Source organism: Cygnus olor, chromosome 6, assembly GCF_009769625.2.
Source record: "Cygnus olor isolate bCygOlo1 chromosome 6, bCygOlo1.pri.v2, whole genome shotgun sequence".
Classification (NCBI taxonomy): domain Eukaryota; kingdom Metazoa; phylum Chordata; class Aves; order Anseriformes; family Anatidae; genus Cygnus; species Cygnus olor.
Genome location: NC_049174.1, coordinates 32997080 through 33018483, shown reverse-complemented (window position 1 = coordinate 33018483; position 21404 = coordinate 32997080). Strand labels below are relative to the sequence as shown.

The following is a 21404-nucleotide window of genomic DNA, read 5'->3' as shown; positions in this document are numbered from 1 at the left end:
AAATCTAAGGAAGTAAGAGTACTGAGAAGTACTTTAGGAGGAACCATGCTCATTTCAGAGAAATGTTAGACTGATGAGTTCTGTTTGTAACTCGTATTTATGTTGAGATTTTCCTCTATATGTATGCTCCCTCAGCACTTATCAGGAAATCAGCTACCAGACCATAAAATAACTGCAGATTATTTTATACTGCTTTTTGTGTAAACCTCATGATTTGAGGAGGTCAGGATTTTTTTCTTCTGTTTTTTAGTTAAAAATCCTTGTTTCCACAGATTCCATAGGCGCTGTCAATCTGAATTCAAGCATTTTGCATGCAGAGCTGAATTATAACATTGATTGAAATCAAGGGGGTAATGAAGTCAGTAGAAGGAAATGACACCGGTCTGCTTTCTGGAATGATCCCTAGTGGTACTTCTCTGTTTGTTTGGTACTGCTTTACATCGACCAGACATGCACCAGAACTTCTGTCCCAGTTTGCCGCAGTTATTTGAAGGTCTTTGACTTGGGTCAGGTTCAGAGGGTTGGGGACACAACTGAATTTTCCAAACACAAAAATATAAAAGTGATGTTTTTGCCACTTGTAAAACAGAAGAAAAACATCCCCTGAGAAGCACCGTGGTGCTGCTTGTAAGGTACTTACTGCTTACAAGTTCATGGGGATGATCTAAATTTTGGATGTTTTGCTGGGTTTATCTATGAAACTTAAATCAGGATCCTATTGTATCTGCAATTGAAGCTGACAGATGGTTAAGGTGAATAAAAAAGCTTTGGGGTTTTGGCCTATCATTAACTGCTTTATAGTGAAAGCTTCTAAGCGTCTGAGCTTAAAAATGCACTGTGTGTCCTCCAGTAGTACATGTTTATTCTTGATTCTTACATCTTTCATTTTCTTGCCAGAGGGGTAGGTGGATTTGCTGTGCTGGGGAAATATGACTAAACTTGGCCTGAAACTTAACAAATTGTATGCTCTTTGCTTATAATTATTAAACCACAGATTAGCAGATCTATCTTTAAATAAGCAGCAGCTCTGAGACTCTCCTTTCTGCACTGCGAGATGCTGATGGAGCAGGACTCTTTATCATGCAGCTCCAAGGAGTCTGTCTTCCCTCTTGTTTGTCTAACAAAGGTCTAATCACCACTCAGCCCAGAGTCCATCAGACTGTTTCTTGGCAAGACAGTATTCCAGTGTTCCCAGATCTTTTCCCATAAAACATTACTTTTTCATCCTCTCTCCCCTCCCAAATCAGCTTTACTGTTCTATGGCTTGGTCAGCTTTTTGGTATCTTTTTCATCTATGACACAACACCAACAAATGTCTCGTGTTTTCTTCTTGCACAGTTGGAATAAATAGGTATTATTCCAGGAACTCCATGGCAGATTAGAATAGAATAGTGCAGTTGGGACAGACCTACAAAAATTGACCACTGACAGGCTTGGGGCATCAACCACCTCGCTAGGAAGCCCGTGCCAGTGCCTGCCAACCCTCATGGTAAAGAAACTTTTCCTCGTGTCCAGTCTGAATGTCCCCTGGCACAGCTGTGTCCCATTCCCATGTGTCCTGCCATCAGATACCAGGGACAGAATGACAGAATCCGTCCCCCAGCACATTAGGAACAATTTGGACTACCTGGAATTCCTCAAAGACCAATATAGCGCCTGAGCTGCAAAGCTGTGGTGTCATTTGTACAGTGATTTGTAGTCCTGGGTTTTCTCTGATCATGGGCCAAATGAACGTATCCTATTCTATTCATTCCTCACATGGGATGGAAGAAGTCCCTTTTCATGTAAAAGGGTTACTGAATCCCTGTAAATTCCCACTGTGCAGCTGCAGACTACTGCATTGGTGCTGCAGACAGTATTGCTGTTTTTCTTAACGTAACTCCTTAGTTTTATCAACAATTTTTAGGGAAATAAGATAAATTCCCTCTTTGTATCACTTGATTGTCTTTCTTTTTGGATTGCTATCTGCCACGCCCAATCTACTTCCATCTGGAGTTTTTTAATTGGGAAGAGAGAGGTGGTAATCTTTCCTTTTAATTACAGCATGGAAGTAGCATAAAAATAGAACATGAAATATGTTCTGTGTGCTAGGGTTATTAAGGCTTAAAGTCTGGGTCTGCGTTTCCAACTGCTTGCTGCACAATCAAAAGCTGAACTTGTACTTTTTATTGAAGAGTACCGACCAGAATATAGTTAGCGATGGTAGCTGAGGAAAAGTAATGTTATGCCATTGAGGCCCCATGCAGCCCAGTGCCCCGTTGCTGTGAAGAGTCAGTCCAAAGAATAGCTGCAGAAGAAAAGAACAATGAAACACTCCCCACGTGCTGCCGTCGTGTAGACAAGTCAATCCATCACGGGTGCACAGCCTAGCATCTGGGAGATCCAGATGATACACACACTGTAGTTTTCCTGTATCAGCAGTAGTGTCTCTATTGTTGCCTTTTAAAAGCGCTTTCCTAGGGAAGCCTAGGGCATGATTGAAATGCTTGTTATTGCAACTGCTCTGGCTCAATCAATCTTCATGCATGATCCAAGGCCAACCTGGTCTGGGGCTCTTTATCCACCCCTTCTGCTCGCAATTTTTAAGAATGCGCTTACTGACCAAAGCGCTAACAATTTCTTTTATTTGAACCATATGCACATACTACATAGTAAAGAGAACACCTCCTAATTGTGACTCTAATTGCTTAGTGCAAAAATATTTGTCTTAACTGACTAAATCCCAGTCAGACCTTCATCTTGGTGTGTTTATGGCTGTTTTTTCTCATGTACATTCCTGTGGATTATTTTGCAAGCCATCTCATGGGTGTGTTGGGCATCCAAGCATCCTTACAAACAGTTGCTGCAGATGTATAGCTATAATTCAGGTGAATCATCATCCCCCTTGTTAAAGTTTTACAGCAAAATATTTGGCTAAATACAAATGGGAGAGGTCTATTTAGGGATCAGAACAAAAGCAAACTAGGCTTATCGTGCAAGGAAGAAAATTGCTTCAGACATGCAGTTTATTTAGATTTAACAAGACTACAGCTGGGCAATATGTTTAGAAGTTAAGTGCTGTTCTATTGTCAAAATACCCAGGGCCTTATTTACTTTGGTGTGTATCAACACAAGACCCTTGAATAGGATTCCTGGAGTGGAAAGCTGGCGTAAGCAATCATTTGTAGAAACATACTGTGTTTGAATCTCTGTTGCAACTGGAGAAGGGATAATGTGATCTCAAAATACGTGGTACAGGTCTGGGTAGCTAGAGGATGCATTAATTCAGAGCATCACTACTGAGGCTCTGGAAACTCCAACTACAAACAGAATTCACATTTGTTCTTGCAGACATCCAGCTGTCCTTTCTTGGTCCTGCACTATGGAATATGATTAACAGTGCTCTGTCATCAGAAGATGTTTTAAGTAACCCATTGAAATATTTTGAACTTAAAATGCATTTGTGAGAAGTTGTCTGTGGGCTGTGTGGTCAAGGAGAAAAATTCTAGTTCACTGGGGAAAAAATGTCCTGGCACAAATCTCCTTTGATCTGGTGAATGTTTGTTGTTGTCTTGGAAATGGAAACAGGACAGAAGATTCAGCTGCCCATACTATAGCACCTTAAGGCCTCAGAAATCTTAGGTGTGATGTGGGGAGGGGGGAAAAAATCCTTAAAAGTGAATATCAGATCTGGGAAACTGAAATGCTGAACTTGCTACCTCTTCCCAGACTGGCTGTTTTATTCTCTTGTTCTTCTTTGTCAACTCTATTACCTTTCTTTCTGTCTCTGCTGGTTCATTGACCAAAATGCTTTAATTCTGGTTTGATTGTTTATATGTGCTCATGTCCACTTGAGTAATCGTAAATACCCCTATCCTACAGTTCTGTTTGTTCAGAATTCACCCACAGAGTTACTTGGTGGAGGATGAATGAACTCAGCAGAGAATGATATGGTCAGAGCTTTATTTGCTTTTGGAGGAAGAGTGAGGTAATTGGAAGATCTTACAGCTAATATACAGAACTGTCTTGCTTTATTTTTATGACCCTAGAAAACATGGACTTTTTTACTAGTCATGCTGTAACTCTTTGTCCCCCTTTCTTTCGCATGCCTCTTCCTGGCCCAGCTCTGTCTTTCCAATCCATGCTTTGCCTCTGCGTCACCCTCAGACTGAAGTCAGTGGCCACACACAAGTCCCCACTGCAGAGGCCCACTCACCCACCTTCATGCAATGCCTGTTACACCTATTCAGACCTTAGCAGCCAAGCCTCCAACTTTGCTATTTAGGTTAACATTTTAATGCAAGTAGGCTGACTTTCAAAAGGAGTTCTCCCCACCCCTTGTTGTAGGCCTTTCCTTAGTCCAAGGAAGTAATTCTACGGCAGCCCAAAAGAAGACATAAATTAAGCAGCTCCCAGCATTAGTGCAGCCCAGCCTTCCTGTGTATAATACCATGGCAAAAAAAATTAGCTGTTAGGAGGGACTCGTGCCTGATGTGGCTCATCAGAGGGTCTCTACAGTAGGAGTCATGCTGTTTAGGTAAATGTCTGTTGCTGGCTCACTGCTGGTGCTGAAAACAGTCTGGTGGCAGCTTTCCTCGACACGTTTTACCTCTAGCTGCTATTTAGGAACACAAAGTAGTAGCTTCCTTCCTATGGTATCCTTAGGTATAAGTTTTGCCAGAGAACTTCTATTGCTCAGTTCCTTTTAGAGAGGGACCCACAGGTTAGAATAGAAATGGGCGGAAAGATTTCTGTCCAGCTCTGAAAAGGTGCTTGAAGTACAAGAGGGACTGAGGTTTAACATGCGCTTGACTTCAGCACATGCTGCTGTTTTTTTTTTTCTAAATCTCTCCCCATGCACCATACTGGATACTGTGGCCAGCCACCATCTGGGAGATCTCTCTCCAAACACAAAGCAGCCAACACTAAGTTTATATAGTGCTCAGTAATGTGGTGCCAACAAGTGATGCTCCCTTTGTGGATGTACTTTCTATGCCTGCAGATAGTGAGTGGTGAGTACCGCTGTAAAGAAACCCCATTGCTAACCGAGAAAGTTAAGTAACTTGCCCAAGGACACACTTTCAAGTGGCTAGTTCCACCCTGCTTAATTTTTCATGGTGTTTCAGTTTTCAATTCAGTTTCAATTTTTCAGTTTAGAGTGAGCAGAAGGGATCACCCATACAATCTTTCAGCAGCATGCTACAAAGGCCAAGTTTTCTATCCTAAGCAGAACAAATCCTGACTATTTTGTTTCAAGGTATTATAAACTAGTCCAGGCTGAGAAGGGTACAGGTGGAAGCAAAACTTACTCCCGACTGTTACTGTTTTTCCTCTTTTGCTGCACAGAGACTACAATTGTGTAACAGGAGAGACAATTTTAGACTCTTTTGTACTCAGGAATACAGTAAGTGATGTTTTACCTGTCCGTCTCTGGAGAAGAAAAGCTTTAATTAAATCTTGCTTTAATTACGTCCTATCTATGCAGTACCTAAATGCATTATGAAAGTATGACATTTGCTTTTTGCCTGCCTTCTGGGAAGGTTTAGATGCTGAATTCTCTGATACTGTATAGAGTTCCAAGTACCATTATTAAAAGAATATGTGAAATAAAATTCTTAATATATGCATTGTTATGGTAATTGCTAAGTAGTGTTGAAAACCTGAGTGATTAAAGTGTGATATGGTACTTTCTGCTGAAATAACTTCCCCAGCGCCAGTGGGACTCCATGCAGGCACCGATAATCTGCTAGTATGGCTGGTACCCTGGGCCACAGCGCTACTCATAAAACTCTGTGTTTGACCACTTTCACTGGTAACACCGTGCGTTATTGTTCTGTGCTGTTTCAATTAATATTTTAATAATAAAATCTTTGCAGGTTGTCTTACTGTAACAAAGCTAGTGCAAATGTCATAGCTTCTTATATTTATTGAAAATGCTTTCCTTGAAATAACTTTCCAGGCATTATTTTATTACAAGCTGTGAGTCCTTATGACCAAGGCTTTGATAGGAATGTGTAAACAAAACGTTAAGCTTTTCTGGGTGTCTATAGTCTCCTATGCTGAGTATCCATTGGTCTTCCTTTACCTGTTTGCTTAATAGAAATTTAAGCTAACAGAGGTAATAAGAAAGAGCAGCCGTGGACTTGTCTCCCCTGACTTCTCTATCTGTAAGCACTCTTGATTCTTAATTTAATCCCCAGTGAGATGACCTATTAGAATAGCAGATGATGTTGTAAATATTTTTAAATATCTACAATGGGGTGTGACACAGCAATTCTTTTTTCTCTATGTATGTTTTTTCTATTTCTTTTTCAAGTTGTCACAGTTTGGCATGTGACTCTGCTTGGTTGTAAGGTAAACCAGCATGGAACAACTGAAAATGGCATTTGCCTTAACGCACCAAAGGAAATATTGTTCACCTGAAGATGACGCATCTCTCCAGGGCAGCAGACTGACTACCCTGGAGGTGAATGTGCATCCACACAAGATGCATAATTTGGATTGTTTTTGCTCCACGCCTGTTTACTTTTGCCCTGCAGTCAGTTATGTTGTCCAGACCTGTTTGTAGTCAACTGCATTCTCCCACAACCTTTACTGTCTTCTGCACACGCCTGTCTTCTGCCTTGAAAACGTGAACTTTCAGACCATGCCCTTGCAAATGGGTGGTCTGAAGTTTTGCCATATCCACCCTGCTTGGTCGTATGCTTCTCTTTAGGAGCAGATTACTTTATCTGGTAGCAGCAATTTGCAGGGCATATGATTGCAGCATTTCTGAATACTAGCTGATGTTTAAAATATCTTTTTCATTTTCAAGTGATAAAAGGGAACACCAAAGTAATAACAATATGAGTTTGTGGGTATGATATTTTGAAGGGAAAAATTAAGAAGTGATGCTAAGGAGTGCATGGGTTTTAATATACATTAAACTTCCAAACTGATGTTAATGCTAAGTAATATGACTTTGTGCCTAGCCATATTTGGTAAGAGTATGAATTTGGTCTTGAACACAATTTGTTATTTTTTGAGAAATCTTTTCCACATTAACACTCTTTGGGCCTACTTTGAAGAATGCAGAAATGCAGCAAATAGCAAGTCACAGGAGTGTGTGTAGCAGATAATGGACCAACAACACATGTATCTTAGCTTTAGGGAATTGGTCTGTCAAAGGTTGCCTGTCATCTCAGCTCTTGGTATTTCAGCAGCATGCCCTGTGTTCCAGTATCAGAGATTTTTTTTTCCTTCCAAGTTGGTACAGACAGATGACATTTGAAATCCCAGGAGGCTGACAACATGGAAACACTTCTCAGGGCTGCCTACTGTGAAGGATGGGGCTGCTTTCTGACATCCCCAGCTCCCTTTGCTGTTGCTGTCAAGAAGTCAAGGTGCACAAGGAAGGAGACTGTCTTTCTCACCTGTTCGGCCATCCAAAATAATAATAATAAAAAAATCAGGTATCTTTTCTGTGCATTCTTTTGTTTACAAAGCCTTGACTTTACTATTCAGAAGCATAAGATGTTAATAATTGGCCATCTTGCTTTTGTTCAGCCCCTAGGGGGCTTCCAATAGGGATATATCAACATTAGTCAGTAGTGCAATGCAGCAGGAGTGGCATAGTGGAGCATAATAATTTCGTCATGAGCAAGGGATGCAGAACCAGATTTAAATAGGTCACAGAAGGAAGTGTATTTTCATAAATATGCATCCTTCCCCATACCCCACAGCATGGTGGAGTTGTGGGTGTGCTACGACAACCTTTGTGGCGATGCTTAGGAGAATATTGTAGGCCAGTGGAGATTAAGTCTGCTGTTACCCTGTTCTTGCCTGCCCAGGTCTGGAAACCTTGAAGTGTGCAGAAGGAAGATGGGCAGGCAGAAAGTGATAAGAAATGTACAGAAGGTATGGTCTATTGTTGTGAGCACAAGGGCTGTGATTTGTCCTCTGCTTTCCTTTTGCCTATCCACCTCAGTTAGGGCCAGGGAGAGTCTGATCATCTAATTACTTGCCTTCACAGCATTTCAGGTGAGCAGTCTCTGGATTCAGGAGAAATATCTGACTGGTTGGTATTCTCACCTAATTTTTAAAAGTCTGTAATAACCCTTATTTTAATGGTTCTACCTCCTGGTTTCTAGCATGCTGGTCAGAGGCCATATTCTTTTTAATGTCCTTTTCAGAGACATCTTTCTTCTTGTATTTTGTCATGTGTTTCGCTAGGACTCTGCTGGTGTTTTAATAAATCCTCCATGCTTGCATTCTCATCTGCCTCACCTCCTTCGTTTTTAACCAGGTATCAGTTACACTAATAGCCTTTAGATATTTCCTCAAGATGGTTCTGTTTGACTGGAAACCATTTCATTGATGCGTAGCATTTGCATAAGGGAAAATCAGCTTTTCATTCACTATGGGGTTTCTCCTTCGCCATAGTTCATTCGTGCTTGTGTGTAGTACTGTAATGTTTTTTTCCTCTCGTCCAGCTGAATGCCAACAGCAGTTAGAGCAGGAAGGCAGCAGAGAATTGCCATTAGGCATGGTGGAAGTATTCTTTACTGCTTGATGTCCCTGCTTTTGAAGGATTGATTATCTTCCCTTTGATAGCAGCCATATTTCTCTCAATGTCCTTTTTTTTAATAGTTTCTGAAATTTCAAAGTAATGCTTTTCCTTTTCACTGTGTTAAGGGCTATTAACTGTCTTAATAGTAAATGTTTCAGATGCTTAAGTTTTTGTCAATGCATGGGTTTTCTTGTGTAACTGTTACCAGAAAATCAGTTTAGTGTACAGCTTTTCTGAGGCTTATTGTGACTGTGACTTGAATCCCACATGAGTCTTGAAAATAAATCAGTCTCCTTCTTTTGAAAATCACACCAGCACTGTTTCTTTGGAAACACTGGCCAGTGTCTCCGATTTAAATAATAGCAAAGATAGATATTGAAGCTAAATAATGGCCAATTGTCTTCAGTGTCCTATAACAATCAGTGCCACATCAAGGCTTCATGGCTGTCATCACGCAGCCCATGACAACGCATGGGATTCCCAGAGCGACAGCATGAATAGAGCTCCGACCTTTCTCTGAAGATCAGGGCTCGGCAGAGGCAGCGGGACGGGGCAGGCTGTCCTGCGTGCTGCCCTTAGCCATCCCGCCTAGACCTCCTCCTCCTCCACCACGTGGTTTGTGCTGATACGTTCTCAGATACTTGCACTATAGCAGATTTATCAGGAAGGCTTTTATTTTTTAAATAAATACATGAAGTTGTATAGGTAATGTGGTTAAGGATTGAAATATGGTGAGTTGTAATTGCTGGAAATGATCTAGGAAATGATCTTCGTTAATGGCTGAGGTCACTGCAATTCTCTTTCTTTCACCCATATCACCTTTTGAACTTGCTGGGAGTTTTGTCATCAGTTTTGGTAGGCTACAGATGAGATAAAGGTGACTGGTGCTCTATAATCATCTGTTTCCACTTGGATGAGGATGGAAAGTCTGGATTTAAGCCTCCACTTCTGTTCCCTTTGGCTTTCAAAGATCTACAATGCTTCCTAGTGCTTTCCAGCTGTTCACCTGGGTCAGCTCTAACCTGTGCTGTAGCTGCAAGTGTGTCTGCATGGGACAACTATAGATGCGTAAGGAAAGAAGGAAGGCATTGAGGTGCTGGGTTCATGTCCTAGCTTGGTCAGAGGTATCGTGTCTTCAAAAGTGGGTAGACAAGAATATTTCTGTATGTCATGAATATATTTGAGGATAAAATACATGAAGCGATTGTGATACGCTGGGTTACCTACCGTAAGAATGCGGACAGACTCTGGATGGCTGCTTGACCCTCTCTCAGTGAAGTACCACGAAGTAGTTAAAAGCTAACAAATCTTTGGGCTTCTCATCACTTATCTGCTTTGGCTGCTTCTTCATGTCTTTTTTTTTTTTTTTTCTTCCTCCCAAGTGGTACTTCCAGTAAGTTCCCTCAAGACCTTAGTACGTTGAGGGTTTGTACTTCTTAGGAGCACAAGCCAGTTAACTATGGAAATTTCCAGAGCTGGATGGAGTCAAATTATTAAAATATGCAATCCTTCTGCAGTATAATGGTCTCTCTCTGTGGCATTAATCCTTCTCCTTTTCATACAATGCACTTGAAATGCTGCTTTTCTCTGTAGGCGGCAAGTATTGTCATAACTTCACTTCAAGAACTATTCACCTTTTAAATGTAAAAAACAGTTCTCATTGTACTTCAGCTAGAGAATAATCCCTTTTCTTTTGCGCCTTCATCCTCCGTGGCACACTGATGATAAGTGAACTCTCAAGCAGTTACAATTTCACACGAGCTTTCATGGGCTGCAGAGCTCTGGGTTTTTCAGATACCACGCGTTCAATCAGCATCGCTTGGAATGTCTCTCTGTTTTTAAATCTGACTTCTTAATGTTGCTACATTCAGCCTAAATATTGCGTTTTGCAGTGTGAATTCTTGTGGTTCTTTCATTAATGTCTTCTCATTCTTTTCTCTGAGCAGCTGTTGGTAGCTCTCCCTAATGCTGTCAGCTCTTAAACCTCTGCACTACAAACTGCAGAGCAGGATGAACTCACTGCATTAAACTAAGGCCCTGCAAAGTTGGCTTGCAGTGCACATTAGGAGCCCAAAAATAAAGAGAAAGTAATGGCTCATTTTTCCCTAATGTAATGGACTAAATTTGCTTTATACTTTGATCCTCGAATAACTAGCACATTAGTTTTTAAAATAATTTTATATACAGAAATCCAACTGGTAACATTCTTGATGTGTTGCAAGTATAGAAACAATAATACTATTGTTATTTCCACGTAGTAGCTCAGATCAGATAGAGAAAATGCAAAAGAAAGGCCTCTCTCTGGAAGCACGGCGATGTTGGAAAACTAACGCTGAGCTCCGTAAGTCTGCAGACCACTCTCAATTTCCCAGTTCGTAAGGCTTTGTGCTCCCAGGATAAGCAAAAATGTAGCGAGGAATTATTAATTGCATCACCACACCTATATAATGGAGTTCAGTGTAGTTATGTAGGAGTCAACGGTATTCAAACAGTTTCTTTTGATGAAGTAATCGGGCTGCTTCTGGGGCCTGTTTCAGCTGCTAGGGGCGTGCTTCAAATGTAAATGACTGCCAAATGGATTCCTTCGAAATTCCAGCCAATTAAAATACATTTAAAGTGCAGCTGGTGGAAAGCAAAAGGCTCGTAATTGCCTAAGAACCGTTTGGACATGAAACAAATCCCTGAAGTTTGGTGAACGCGATTATTAAATGCTGCATTTCTGCAGAAGCACGGCAGTCGAACAAAGCTGTCCTCAACCGCAGTCTGGCAGCAAAGATGACACTTTTAGCACCACCTTAACTGGGACAAAGCAGGGAGTGTGTTTGTTAGGGTGTCAGTTTTCCACCCTTGGCTCTTTAAACCATGCAAGTTTGGCAGCTTGCCCTGTGTGGTGCTGCATACAAATATTGACAGAACACTGTGGTATTTGTTAAACCCCTTCTTGGGAAACGAATGATAAAAACTCTGAAGGAAGATCTGAGAACCTCAGACTTGATATTTTTTTCAGTAGCACTGTAATATTTACAGAAAGAAACAGAAAATAGTGAATGGGGTGTCATGAATGACCTTCCTTTTCTGCTTTGCCTTGTAAGTAAGGAGAGATTTTTTTTTTTGTTTAATGTTTTAAATGTTGCTCTGAAGGAGGTTTACAGTTGGTAGCTCTGAAAGAAGCCATTAATGCTTTTGATTTAACCTCGTGTTTTGGGAGGAAGCGACAATGTAAAGAGGTGAAAGACCTTACCAGAAGTAGCTGTATGCAGTCACTGATGATACCGTGTGCGATAGGTGCGCAAACAAATGCACGTCTAGGTTTGAATGGTCATGCTGCCCTGCTAGGTTAGAAGTGAGCCTTCAAAATTTGCTGCTTGTAATGTGCCTGTGTAAAGTTTACTTTTGCTGTTTTACAGATCATTGTGCTGATTTTTAAAATGCAAATGAAATGATTATTATAAATGGTTCAGAGTGTTTTTTTTCTATCTAAGATTGTGTCAGAGAATACTCTCTTTACACATTTGGTATTCAAAAAGCAGTTGAAATTAGGGGAATGAATTTTTTTTTCCTATGTTGTCTCTCTTTTTTTTAGTTACATCAGGAAATAATAAAGAATTCAGAGAACGTCTTCCAGAACTAACAAGTATTTGTTCCTACCTATTGTTATGTCTTATCATATGAAATTCGTACAAAATCATATGAAATTCCTAATTCCTTCCTATTCCAGTATATAATGGTCAGTCAGTCATGGCTTCATTTATTTAACTGTGAGTAAAGTTTCCGGCAAATTTCATGGTGACAGATCATATTGCAGCAGTAGGGGTTCATTTAAAAGTGCCTTGTTAATTGCTGATATGTGAGTAGCACGGAGAGTGTGCCAAAGGGAGGCTCATAAAAAATAAGCTTATTGCCAAAATAAATGTCAAATTATAAAATTTTAAAAACACTTAAGAAACTTAAATATGAGTACACTTATACTATGAAAATTAATGTAGTTAAAACAATAAAATTCAAGAGAATAAACATTTAAAAATCTCTAAATTGAGGGGTTGATTTTCTTGTTAAAATACCCTTTTTAAACTGCAAGTATTCACAAAGGGAAATCTTTTGATAGAGTAGGAACTATTTTGTTTGGGTAAGTCCTACTCATCACCAGTCACTGTTACTTATTGCAATTAAATAAGCATTGACCCCAGTTTTGTATTATGTAAACTATGTATGTATATGAAATACATAGGATAAAATAAATATCAAATTGTTGATTTTTGACGTAAGTGACATGAATCATGCATGTAAGTTTTAGCAGCACCTGGTCTATTATAGCATTAAAGATCTGATCCAAGCCCAAAGGCGGTAGGAGTACAGAAGGGAGTGTGAAGAAGTTAGCTGATCTTAAAGAAATGGGCTAGAGCAAACCAGCTATGGCTGCAATAACGAGTTAACACTGACAGTAGTTATTTTTGTATGCTATCTGACTTTCAATAAACGGTATGTTTTAGGGTGTTTTGGGGGATCTGCTGGTGAACAGGGCTATATGAGTATTTTTTTGTTACAGAATACCAAATGACTCCTTTCTAAACATGAGGTGGGAGATGAGGAAGCCAATACATGAGTAAAGACTCACCAAAAAGTGGGCTGTTAGCCTTTTTGATGGGCATTCAGGACCAGCAATGGTGAAACTTGTTTCAAATTAAGTCTCCATCTTAAACCGGCTTGGCTGACTCAGGATAAATCAAAAGATGAATCTACGTCCTCCTGCATAATGACATTTTGCATTTCGTGTACTTTTCCTGTACACAATGATGGATGTATCTCCTAAGTCCAGTGATTCAGCTAATACACCGTTTACCTCAAGGAAAACGAGAGGTGCTTAGAAAGTATGCAAACAGGTGAAGAGGACATATTAGTACTTCTGTATTTCCTTCTTCTCATACCAGCATTTGACTGGGCTTCAGCTGTTTGCACATCAGAGCCTCCTTTGCACAATTAAACATGGAGCAAGCATCTCTCCAGGGAGCTTGCTGACCTACGGGCACGCTGCTGCCTGGTCTCTGGAGCTTAGGTGGAGCTACATGTGAAACTTTCCAAACTACAGTGTGCTCTTACACAGGTGTTAAGGAAATAGTTTGGGAATGCTAAAAAGCTTTTTAGGCCTCCCCAAGGTTAAATATCCTTTGTAAAGCTTGCTTTTTTTTTTCTCCCCTTGTATATTAGTCCTTAAATTCTGCCAAAACACGGGCAGATTTCTATTGGGCTTTTCCCCCAGAATGACTTGCTGAAAAGTTGTATGGCTCTGGTGTGACTCCACAGGGAAAATTACATGAGTCCAACTGAAGGGTCGGCATAATTTATAATGGCAAACAGATGAGAACTTTCCTGCAGTATTCCCCTGGGCAGTATTACTTAGTGATTCTGGTACGGCTATAGCCACTACTACTTCGTGTCTCTGGCAGGTCGAACTCTGAAATCTTTGGGTATCTGAACATATACCCTTCTTTATTAAAAGGCTTGTAAGGAGTCCATAATGATTATACTGTCCACAGGACTAGAGAATGGCTATTCTGCTGCTTTCCTGAAAATCAAAGTGCTCTTTGGTTTCTGCATTAAAGCATCTATTCATTTTACTTAGGATTTACTATTCATTCCCTTGTCATGTTGCTGATGCTCTAGAGAACTCCAGAGGACAGAACCTGTCCCCAACCTCAGAGTACGTGGAACGGCAGCAGAGGGAAAGCTAATTAGTGGATGAAGATGAGTCTCATGCAGCCTGAACTCTAGCTAGTAGCAAAAGGCCTTTTACCTGGCAGAGGGGGAGATGACTTCTGTGCGCGTGGTATTTTCCTGTAGTTCTGTGAATAGATGCCTCTTACATTGGGTCTGCCTTCATATCCTTGATGAGGACTCATGTAGGATGTGCAGGAGATGATGTACAAGTGATGAAGGCGTTGGCCTAAGGGGAACTGTTGCTCTGTGTCAGCCTTGAAAATTTTGGTGGTTGGTTTCTGTGACGGGCACTGCATGGCACATGCTTCTCTCTGTGCCACAACTGTCTTCTGCCATGGTCATTGGATCTGGTCCTGAGGTCCACAGTCTGGTGGCGTACAGCCAAGAAGAGGCTGTTGATAATGGGGGACTGTGAGAAGACAGCTTGGTGCACCTTTCATAGTTTCTTCTAATACTCATTATCCCTCCAGTGTGACTGTATACCACCATGTCCCTCCCCAAACGCAAGGCAGTAGCACACTGCGCCCAGTGAGCTGGGCTTGGCTTCCATTTTGCCTCCGCAGGCAGTGGCCTACGGGTCTCTTTGGGGCTTTGCAGGTGCTCGAACTCTCTTGAGCTGACTCCACGCTGAGCATGTGATAATCACATCTCATCATGCTGATGGCAGAACTGGTGCCAGTAGAGGATCAAACCCTATTCCCAAGCCAGTTAGAAATTAGGAAATCCTGGGGGAAGAAGGAGAGACAGGGTTGAAAATGTGAGTGTGGCTCTTTCAAAGAGTGGTAGAGAGGAAAGGGAAATGAGAGCCTTAAGTCTAGATCCTCTTCCATAAATGCAGTCAGTGCAAGAACAAAACTGTTTCTGTATAAAATGGATCTTCAGCTGAATATCTGGCAGGCCGTTACCTGGATTGTGCAGCGTCAGAAAGATAAAGGAGAAATAAGTACCTCTGTATTTGATTTTTGAGTTCATTTTTGTTAGCTGTGGAATAGCATTGCTTGTACTTTGCATTTAGTAAAAGAATTCTTCATTTTACCCTTACCGGAACCTGAGTGCAGTAAGAATAACTTAGGAGTAATTGTTAGCCATGAGGACAGCCTGTCCTAATAAGCATGGTGAAGGTTAAATTTCCATGACTGTTCCAGAGACCTGAAAAGCTCTGGTAGGGCCAGTTTTGTTGATATTTTCCACTGAACCATAAAAAGTAATTGCATGGGCTGGCTTGGGTCATGTTCCATGCAAATCTCTGGATCAGTACGTGTCCTCTGTTGATCAAACTTAACCAGATAAATATCTCAGCAGCAATGTGCAGCACAGGGGTGGAGAGATCTCATAACTTTCAAGTCTCAAGAGGGAGTTGAGAGTCATGTTTAGAGTATGAACAATTTGGAATGGGATATCTTTTTTCAAAAAAAGGGCCAAAAGGATGTTGCTTGTTTTCTAGATTAAAAGTGAGAATTCAACGGCAATTACAAAGTAGTTTTTTTCATTTACACCAAAGCTGTGCCTGAGAGTTTCCTCATAACCTTGGGACCTGTGAAGTGAAAATTGAAAGCAAGCACAACTACTGCACCTGTGTGCTTATAGAGAAACTGCTGGAAGAAACTAGAGTAGCACTCATGTTTCTTCAGTTTCGTCAGACAGTGGGTTCTGGTCCTCAGTGTGGTGATCCATTCTTTTCTCATTCATCTCATACTAGTAGTTTACTTGTAAAGGATAATTAAAACATTTCATATCCCTTTCTAGGGGTGTCTTAAAGCAAAAACATGGATTTCTGTTCATTTCAGGCATGCTTGCTGTTGCAAAAAAATTTCTACTGGGGCTTCAGTTCCGGGATTTCTGGTTCTGTGGGATTCTTAAAAATAATTTTCTTATTTTGTTTGGTCAGTCATTGGTTTGGTTCCTATTTACTTAGGATCCCACATAGCAAAGTTGGGGGCAAGCTGTTGGAAGGATGGGTAATTATTTCCAAACACAGAGGTTGTGCAACGTGTAAAGGAAGAGAAGAAATACTAAGCTAACATAAATTGTTAAACTCTCTGACATGGTTATTGGAAAGCTTAAAGGAAAGAGTCATGTATACCAGATACGTGTATAACAAGAACTACGTCTTTGGTAGGATTGATTTCCAGTAAGAAATAGTAAAAGGCAAGCAGGGCAAATCAGAACGTGCTGCAGGAAATCTCTTAGTGGGACTTACTGTGTGAGTACTTGTTGTTATTTTTTGTGGAGCTAGTTCTTATGTAAAGTTCTTCCTGATACAGTTTTATGTCATAAGGGTGAAGAGTGATCAATACTCATGACAAAACGTAGAGCTATCCTTTAATTACCCAAATCATGGGATTGTCAAGGCTGGTTCAGGTTGTCCTTTAAAATCCGGACATTGTAAGAGCTCTGGTAGCCTTCTCTCTGCAGAACTTCACCCCGGTGATGAATCTAACTCTTAATCTATAGTCTTTAAAGTAAGTGATTATTTCAAATCTCACACTATTTGCCTGAGATCCTATGGATAACCTGAGAAGACAGACCTTCTCAAAGCTGCTTATGTACTTCGGTGGCAGAAGAGGCAATTCCCCGGCTTCTCACCAAAGCAATGAAATCATCCCGCATACAATTAAGTTGCTGATCATCCTTTCCTCTCCAGAAAACTATTCTAATGCAAACAGTATTTTAGTTACCCAGAGTTGCACAGTTCAATGCAGTAGCCTGGAACTTTAGTCTTGTAGCAGTAATTAAAGCTGATAAATGAGGGCATCCCAGTTAAATGAGGTTTTAAGGCCTCGGTGATCAGTGTGTGTAGCTGTGCTGCACAAACTGGATCCTGGGCCTTAATGAAATTGTTCCTTCAAACATGCATCCTGCCTACAGGACCAAAGTCATTTTTTCCTGTCCAAAGTCAAAAGGAGTCCAAAGGAGTTCTCCCCTTCCTTTCTTCTGTGGTAGGAGAGACTAAACAGGAATTGAGGGTAATTTTTATGAGACTACTTCTGCAGCAGCCCACATGAATGTTGTCTTTGTCGCATCAGCCCAGGAGAATTTCTCAGGCAGTTGGGCTCATTACGCAGAGCTTTGTTCCTGTAGGGTTAGGCTGTGTCTCTAGACACCGATTTGTATAAATGCAACTGCTCCAAGGAAGGAACTGCCTTTATTTCCTTAATTTGTTGGAAGAGAAGTAATTTGCTTCTATTTTCCAGCCTTTCACCCACACTGGCTTTTTGTGGCTAGTCCTAAAGGAAAAGCCAATTCATTATTCTTTCCAAGTCACCCTTCCAGAGAAAATAACAGTAGCTGTGTAGTTCCTACTCTTTTCTTTCCATCTCCTCTGTGCCTGTAGGGGATATATGTGGGGACACTATCAAAGTAACACCTGTATTTAGAGTCTTTCTCTTTTTTTCAGTCTAGAAAGGCTGTGTACAGCTAAGAAAGAAACTGACCCACTGCAAAGGATTGTGTATAGGAGGCTGTTGTAATGGGGAACAGAATGTATTCCTGGAGCTATGTTCACTTTCAGAGCAACGCAACTTGAGCAGCATGCTCTGACATTGCAATGTCCAAGGAACAAGTATTATTATGCCTATTAGTGCGGGTTAGCTTTTAAAATTATTTTATACTTTCTTGACACTCCTGTGGAGAAACACAGCAGAATTTTTTTTTTGCCGTTTTTGTTGCTAACTCCTTATTTTCAATAATGTGATGCAGGTTTTTGTGATGTGAGTTGTTATACGCTCTTGTAACTTAGAAATACGTGTTGCAGGGAATACCCAGGTGTGAAATTTCATCTCTCACAAAACCCTGCAGAGGGTAATGTCGCCCTGCTCCCTTTTGCAGGACAGGTACTCAGGGAGAGGTCTGAAGGCTGGCCTGGGCACACAGGCATCAGGGGCGGTGATCAGGCACTGCAATCCCTGCTTGGCCTCGGCGTGCATGGCTCTTTGTGCAGGTGGGATGTGTGATTACAGCTGTTCTGCAAAATGAGGTATTTTAAAGTGCTTTGTGATTGCCTGGCATGAAGCACGTGCTGCAAACAGTTCATCACTAGTGAGAGTAAAGACTGGAAGAATATTTTATTGTCTAGCTCTTGACGATGGAGCTTTATGAGAACAGAAAGCAGCTCCACCTGTACTGTACTTGGTCACCTCAGGAGGCTGTCAGGGGTTGCTGAAACAGTAATTTTGAAGCTAAGTATCAGTAAATGGATTTTTTTTTTGTGCATTTGAAGGTTCCTAGAGGGGAGAAGTATGGAGGCTTTCCCCAGAATGTCATGGCTTTGTTGTTCAAGGTGTGGGTACCTCTGGCAAGATTCTTCCTAGCACTGGGAGGCATATGCTACAGTTTCTCCAGCACAGAGTATATATTTGGTATTAGCTCTTTGAGATTGCCTTCCATCTCTTCTTCTGAGCTAACCTTTCCTCTGCCATGGAGGATCCATTGATAACGTGTTTTTTTCATTGATTACTAAGCGTTTCACACAAGTGGTACTGTAAGCAAAGACACATCTTCTTGAATAGTAAAAGCATTGATCTTTCTGCAAAGCAGCAGGCTATCTATGTGACAGGACACCGAAGTGGAGTTTTTTTGTGATTTGTTGTTTATTTTTTTATTCCTACAAAGCTATTTCCTTCATGCACAGGAGGAAAACAACAACAACAACAAAAAAGGTGTGTGTGTGGGGGACTGTCTGAGGAGGATAGGGGTAAGGGAAAAGAGAGCTGAGCAAACATGCATCTCAAATCACCATTTACTACTTTCCAGCTGAAGTCCACCTTACATTAGGAAATACTTTATCTTTGCCCCAGATCACTGGAATTGATCTTAAGGTGGGGTTTATTGTCATTGCTGCACTGAACTTACTTGCTGAATCTCAGTGCACAACTGGAACCTGTGACAATTGGCGTCACCCAGGAATATGCTTTACTGACCAATTCAGGTGTTGTTGGAGAACAACGTATTCTTCAGTAAGATTTAAGACTTTGGAATACAGATGCAGCTTCGTTTGGACTTTAATACTGACGGGATCCAGCTTCGTGCACCAGGTGCAGGACAGCACAGGAATGCTGGAGGTGGTGCTCCAGGTTGGCAGTGCCTTACTCCCCAGGGCATTCCCGTCACTCCAGCTTCACCCTGCCACTGCTGTCCTGCTGCTGGCACCCAGATCTTAACAGCCAGAATCAACTGAGTGGGGGGAAAAAAAAGGCTACCTCAAAGCAAGAGAGGTGTAGAGTGGGGCAGAAATGAAGATGGACAAGGGGTTGGCCCAAAGTCCCCCAGGTGACAGTGGCAAAGTTTAAAACAAACAAAAAAGTCCCAAATCATCTTGGTTAAGCGCTTCTGCTTTAACAACCACAACATCACCCCTTCTCTGACTATGAAGCTCTTAAATAATTTTGCTCCTCGCAATGACAGTCATTGTTATAGGACTTCTTCAAAAGATGAGCGTGTTCTTGCCTTTTGACAGTTGCAAAGTTATTTTCTTTGAACTGTTATAATCTTGGCTTTGCAGAAGAACTTCCCGAAATGAATGATGATTGTACAGAGCTGCTGGTCTCTGCCTCACATAAAGCAGTGGCTTGTGGAATGTCTGCTGCAGTTTGAGTCAACAGCGTAGTTTGTCTCTTGTCAAGTGTTCCTTTTAATGCAGGAAAGGGAAGAAAAATTCATTTTGTGTGACACTGCTCACTAGGCACGCAGCTGCATAGTGCATTCTGCTGTGAAATCCTCAGCTACTCCACAGTGGGTACTTAGGTTATGCATTTGGTCTTAAAGGCCTAAAATGACTTCTGGAGGGGGACTGTGTTCATTGGTAGAGTTTTTAATTTTAGAGGACAATAGTAAGGATCCTTCTGCTGACTTTTGTGAGAACAGGATTGTGCCACAAGCAGAAGACCACCAGAAACCTGAAAGGACAGCTGTGCAAAGCCAGACGTTTGGCCTGATCTCTCCATTTAGCCCTGAACCAAAACCAGTTTGAGAGCTCGTGCTTTTGGCATATGGGACAGTCACTGTACCCCACTACGTATGTCTTTTGCAGAACAGAGATGCCAAGACATGCTGAGACTACACATAATGGACACAACAAACCTTTGGGGGTCACTCATTCTGAGGGAAAGTATGCCATACTAAAATTGATTCTGCAAACAAAGTTTTGTGAATGGGGAAAAAAAAAGGAAATAATCTTGAATGGAATATTGGGATGCAGTAAAGAAATAGAGGACAAATTATAACTGGCATAAATGGGTGCTGTCTACTTTTGCCAGAGGACTTGAGTCAAGTTGTGTAAGAGGCTTTTCTGATGTGGACCTGGATGACTCTGGTAACTTGTGACAAGTGGCAGTAGCTCACCAACTCGACACGTGCGATTTTTATCCTTTTCCCATCGAGATGGACAAAAAAAGTTCCTGAACTGTTGAAGTCGGAGTCAGCAGCATGGTCAATCTGTTGATTTCCTTGCTAATGAAAGTATGGCATAATGAACCATTTATAGGAAAATTTTAACTGGTGGAGTAAAAGCTCATCCTTCCACTTTCTATGGGGAAAGAAACATTTCATAAAGAGTCTTGTTCTAGGATAGACAACACATCCCGTACATAGTCAGGTGTATTTGGGAAAAAACAGTTGTTTGATGGATCAGAGACAGTCACTGGTATAGTCCAAAGCTCTGCCTGTTGTACAGTGATGAAGAAGAGAACAAGTGCATTTCCTTAGAACTTCACTCTAAAATCCTACCACATGGACACTTTTTTTTACCCCCACTACACTTTGCCTTTTGCTTAGCAGTTTGGGAAGATCTCATAGACTGTTTTCCTCTGCAGAACCCCGGTACTTACTGCTTCCTTTTTTTGAGCAAAGCTTTTGGCTGTTGCTGAGGATTGTTTGAACCCACCCGATGCAGGAATAACTGTTCTGAGAACGCCCTGCCGCGGCCGCACGGACAATTTTATTCTGTGCACTGGAGGTGGAGGCTTGAATCCCCTGGCAAATGCTGTCATAGATCTCAGTAGGGTCATTTTGCTGCCTGGCTCGAGAGAAAACAATAAAATAATTATTGAGAAAAAAATATTTTAGAGCTTGAAACACTTTTCCTTTTTGTATACCACATCCACAAGTGGCCAAACAATAAACAATGGGAATTTTTGTCTCAGTAACATAACTTAGCAGAATAAAA

The 21404-nt window shown here is 41.2% G+C and overlaps 1 protein-coding gene across 3 annotated transcripts in view; it reads left to right on the top strand.

Moving 5' to 3' along the window:
- The window catches only part of NCKAP5 (NCK associated protein 5), a 436628-nt gene that overhangs the window by 29721 nt on the left and 385503 nt on the right, over window positions 1-21404 (top strand). The window contains exon 1 of one of the 3 annotated variants that reach the window (XM_040560985.1): window positions 11466-11614. The exons of the other annotated variants lie outside the window; for them this stretch is intronic. The gene's annotated coding sequence lies outside the window, so the exon portion shown is untranslated. Of the gene's footprint in view, window positions 1-11465; window positions 11615-21404 lie in introns of those variants that run through there. 3 annotated transcript variants of the gene reach the window in all.